Genomic DNA, 5,351 nt, shown 5'->3' on the forward strand with positions numbered 1-5,351 from the left:
GTCAGACTTCTATTTCTATAGATCATCTGGCCATTGTCTGTTTGTATATTTATTCTCTCATTTTTTTTTCTACTGCTGCACAGAAAGAGCATCCCTCTATTTGTCAAGGCTAACTCTTTCAGTGATGATCTCAACATTTTATGGCTGTGCTAACGAAGCTTTCCCATACCTTTCTTCTTTTTACCTGCCAGATACGTCTGGGTCCAATTATTCACACCCTTTCTCCTTAGTTCTTTGAAAATTGGTTTCCTTCTCAGATACTCAAATGAAGTTTTAATTTCAAATGAGATTATAGGTTTAAAACAAACTGACAACACAAGCATCACAAAATCCATAAAAGTTACATAACATCATTATCATGTGTATAATTTCTGTACTGTTATATGTTGTATATGTCTATATTATTACAACTTTTCTCTTAACTTTTTTGGCTACATACTCTTTGATTACATCTTCACTTGATAATAGTTTTGTAATATTTTTCTATGGAGAGAATAAACAATCTGGTCTTTCTTCCAGGATAGTCAACTGAAATTTGTTCATAAGTGGTAGTTTGGAAATATAAACATGTGTCTTTATACTGCCATACTTTCTGTTACAAAGCAACACTTTGCTACAGGTTTGTGCCCAGAACACACAGGAATCCTGATAAATTTTACCTCATGTGATTAGCATTTGAGAGGATGAATATACACATTCACAATGATATATAAAAATGGTGATATATAAAAATAGAACTCTGACCCACAATCTCCAGCAACCAGCCCAGGAAACCAAAACATTATCTACAGTAAGTAGCTCAGGAAGCTAGCTTACTATCTGTAACTCAGACTTGTAGGAATTCAGAGCATTATCTCTAACAACTGATCCAGGAAGCCAAACAACAACCTCTGTACCAATTGATCCCAAATGACCAGAATTTGAATAAAATCTGACAGCTTTCTTAATTTTTGCTTCCAACATAGGATCAATCAGAGAAAGCCAAATTTGACCCTTAACTAATCATATAGGACACAGTACTCCTAGTTAGCCCACCGTCAGCTTTTTTATGCCAACAGCCTCCAGTCAGGGCACACGTGAAGCTTTCCTTTTTTTCCACTAGAAAACTTTTCCACTCCTCTGCTTGCCTTTGGGCCTCTGCCAAAGGCAGAGTGATGGTGGTTGACTTCATTGTTATAGCAAGCTCTGAATAAATATACTTTGCTTATTCTTATTTGGTTGGTCTTAATTTATTTCTACACATCAAAAAAGAGAGAAATGAATGTCTAAAGAATTTATAATTACATATGCTGCATTACCTTGTGTATTAAACAAGAAAGATCTTCCATTTTAACTGATCACTGATGAGAACTCAGTCCTCTGTTTGTAATAAACTTTGGACCCTGTTTATTCTAAATCTTATTTTTCCTCCACCGCCCATTTACTTCTGTGGTGGGAGTTGCAGACCACTTTCATATCCTGATACAAAGTCTGGTCCATAGGCCCCCACACTGGGTTCAGTGCACAGCAGAAGAAATCATTCCTAGTTCAGCAGAGAAACAGTAACTTAACTATACATTGTAGTGCAGGGATCTTCATCATTATATCCCACAAATCCCAAACTAACTATATCCCCAACTCAAATTCTCCTTAGCCACAATTAAGGAGGGTACAGCGATAATGTCCTGTGGTACAGGCAGATTTCTGTTACAGCAGGAAAGTGATGGGAATGTTCAGACTGATATGGAGGATCTTCTTGATGGACCATTTATTTTAGAGGGCATAGCAGATTGAGAATGGGGTCAGAGTTGGGACATGCAGAGTCTGAGGGATAACTAGGGAGTCTTCATCTTTCTTCAGTGATTTTCATATCAGGATACAGTCCAGGTAAGGGATCATCATAGTTGCTTCTATATCATCCTGTACTAATAATGTTAATAGATGAATCTACAAGGCACTCTTCTAAATAACATTGTTACTAGCCTATTTTACAGATGAGGAAACTCAAGCACATAGCACTTAAGTGATATTCTCAAGTCCTATAGGCTTGACACCTTCAAAGTCTACATGTTTATTTGCCCTTGGCACTGATGTTCTGTTGGAATCTCCTGGTTTTGTCTCCATTCTTTCTTTGTACTACTTTCTATTGCTGCTGTCACAAATTACCACAAATTTAGTGGCTTAGGACAACACAAATTTGTCTTGCAGTTCTGGAGGTCAAAAGCCAGAAATGGGTCTTACTGGCTAAAATCAGGGTGTCAGGCAAGACTGAGTTCCTATCTAAAGGATCTAGGAGAGAATCTATTTTATTGCCTCATCCAGAGGCTGCCTGCATTCCTTGCTTGTGGCCTCTCCCACCTTCAAGGTCAGAAATGCCTGGTCAAGTCTTTTCACATCAATCATTCTGGCACTCCATCTTCCACATTTAGAGACCCTTGCAATTACATTAGTGTGGATCTTGGTGAAAGGATGTGTTTGGTGAGAGCTGGTGCTTTGCTGAATCCTGTCCCTTTCCCTCCATTAGAAGGAGATATTTTTTGGGGCGCCTGGGTGGCGCAGTCGGTTAAGCGTCCGACTTCAGCCAGGTCACGATCTCGCGGTCCGTGAGTTCGAGCCCCGCGTCGGGCTCTGGGCTGATGGCTCAGAGCCTGGAGCCTGTTTCCGATTCTGTGTCTCCCTCTCTCTCTGACCCTCCCCCGTTCATGCTCTGTCTCTCTCTGTCCCAAAAATAAATAAACGTTGAAAAAAAAAAAAAAAAGAAGGAGATATTTTTTGACATAAGCCCAGCAAGGGTGGCTTTCCAAGAAACCAGTTGGAAATTTGACCAGGATTCCATCCAGTTGGGAGACCCAGATCTGGAACCTGACCCATTTGTGGAGTTATCTCTAGAGAATGTATTGTAAGCCCCGGGAAAGTAAATGGGGTAATTGCTGAAACATCAGCAATGTTCTGGTCTCAAGGCTGTCAAACGCGATAGCACTATGAGATCCAGAGCCCCATGATCTCCCAGGAGCCAGTCAGGGATCAGACCCTCTGTAATTACCTAGTAGTTCTTGAAACTGCCCATCTTCCCTGCATGCTTTCACGTAAACACCAGATGTGTGTTTGGTCTATGTCTGGAGGCTCTTTGTGTTTTCCTCCCATGCTTTAACATTCTTTGATGTTTACACCTGGTGAACATGAAATAAAGACTATGTGCAGTTTTCTGTGGCTACTATTTCCCTGGCAGACACAGCCCTGCATGTCCACTCAGTCTCAGTGTCTGAGAACTTTTTCTTCAGTGCATGGCTACACCTATTCTTCACAAAGCTACAATGAACCATGGATGGGGTCTGACTCCCTTCTACCAAAGGAAATCTGTAGTGGGTAAGAACTGGCTTTCCATCTTGGTAGTGAAGCCAGCAGGCTGGCCAGGTTGAGAGGATCTGCACTCCTAGAACTAGTCAAGGCAAGAGACCTGACAGCATCCACCATACACCAGATGTGGACCATGCAGGAGAAGCTGACACAAGGTCCTGGCCAGTGGAACCGGCTGGTAGTATGAGGTGACCTTAAGAGGAGAATGCTAGGTGATCTATCTTTAGGGGCTAAAGATAGAATTTCAAGGACCATCTGGAATATAGATGCACCTTCTCAGATTGAGGGATAAGAGGAGTCTCTGAGGAAGTCATGAGAGATGGTTTTGACCGCGAACCCATCCCATCTCAGGCCTAGCTTCTCTCTGAAACTACTAGTAAGGGGGAGACAAAGGAGGCCAGGAAAAGCATTGAGCTTAGAAAGAGGGGCAAGGAGAAGGATGATCCCTTTTTCCTACTGGAAACTTCCATCTGGAAGCAGGAATGAACTTAGAGGGGAGATAACCTAATGCCATTCCAACTGACAATCAAAGTTAGAGTTTGACCATCACATGACACTAGACATTTTAATTTCTCTATTTGAGACTATCTATGGCTAAAAGCAACATAGGACTATCTGTGAGTAACCAGAATTTTCAGTCTGCCCAAGTCTTCATCCAGGCTCTGGAGAATACTATTCCTCACTGCAGAAAGTTTAGAGCATCAGAGAAAGACAAACATGAAGTTTCATTTTGGTTCCACACCTCTGTAATGCTTGCTCAATGTACAAATTATGCATTTGTTATAAAATAACTACAATTTGAGTCCTACATATCTGCCTCCAGCTGTGATAGCTGCAGCCTGACTCTGAGTGAGCCCAGTGGCCTTAGCTGTGAGTGGAACAGCAGCAGCAGCCCCCCTCAGGAGACCACCAGATCTGTGGCCTTGCCATGGTGACCTACGGATGCAGCCAACATGTATTCCTCCATCATCAGCTGACCTTGGCAAAGCTGCTAGAAATATTTTCAACAGAGGATTTGGTTTTGGGTTGATGAAACTGGACGTCAAAACAAAGTCATGCAGTGGTGTGGAGTTCTCAACATCTAATACAGACACTGGGAAAGTTACTGGAACTGTGGAGACCAAATATAAATGCTGTGAAATTTTTCACAGAAAAATGGAACACTGGCAACAGTGTGGGAATAGAAATCACAATTGAAGACTGGATTTGTCAAGGTTTGAAACTAACATTTGATATTACATTTTCATCAAACATGGGTAAGAATAGTGGTAAAATCAAGTCTTCTTATAAGAGGGAGTGTGTAAACCTTGGTTGTGAGGTTGAATTTGATCTTGCTGGATGTGCAAGTCATGGTTCAGCTGTCTTTGGTTATGAGAGCTGGCTTGCTGGGTACCAGATGACCTTTGACAGTGTCAGATCAAAGCTGACAACAATTAACTTTGCAGTGGGCTGCAGGACTGGGGATTTCCATCTACACATTAATGTCAATGATAGGACAGAATTTGGAATATCAATTAATCAGAAAGTATGTGAAGATCTTGACACTTCAGTAAACCTTGCTTGGACGTGAGGTACTGACTGCACTCACTTTGGCATTGCAGCCAAATATCAGTTGGATCTCACTGTTTCTATCTCTGCAAAAGTCAACAACTCTAGTTTAATTGCAATGGACTACACCCAGACTCAGGCCTGTCTGCTCTGGTAGATGAGAAGAGCATTCATGCTGGAGGCCACAAACCTGGCCTTGCCCTGGAATTGGAGGCTTTATACAGCTGAAAGAAACCACTGGGAATGGATATCAGAAGATTTGGCCTTAATATATTTCCAAATTGACCAGCAATTTTGAAGGTGATCAAAACAACGGATGATCTAAACAAGAGCTGTATTTTAAATATTTAGACAGTTGTTAGTTGGTTTCTAATTGAATTGGTTATCATCTAGTTACCAATGCTGTAGTCATGCAGTCACCTACACATTATTTAAATGTACAGCAAAACCTTGGATTGCGAGTAACT

The 5,351-nt window shown here is 41.3% G+C and overlaps 1 pseudogene; it reads left to right on the forward strand.

Annotated features, from left to right (window-relative positions):
- Positions 1 to 4,278: 4,278 nt before the first annotated feature.
- LOC121033406 (voltage-dependent anion-selective channel protein 2-like) lies at positions 4,279 to 5,112 on the forward strand (annotated as a pseudogene).
- The last annotated feature ends 239 nt before the right edge of the window (positions 5,113 to 5,351 follow it).

Source organism: Herpailurus yagouaroundi, unplaced genomic scaffold (genome assembly GCF_014898765.1).
Source record: "Herpailurus yagouaroundi ecotype Mexico unplaced genomic scaffold, PumYag 159, whole genome shotgun sequence".
NCBI lineage: Eukaryota > Metazoa > Chordata > Mammalia > Carnivora > Felidae > Herpailurus > Herpailurus yagouaroundi.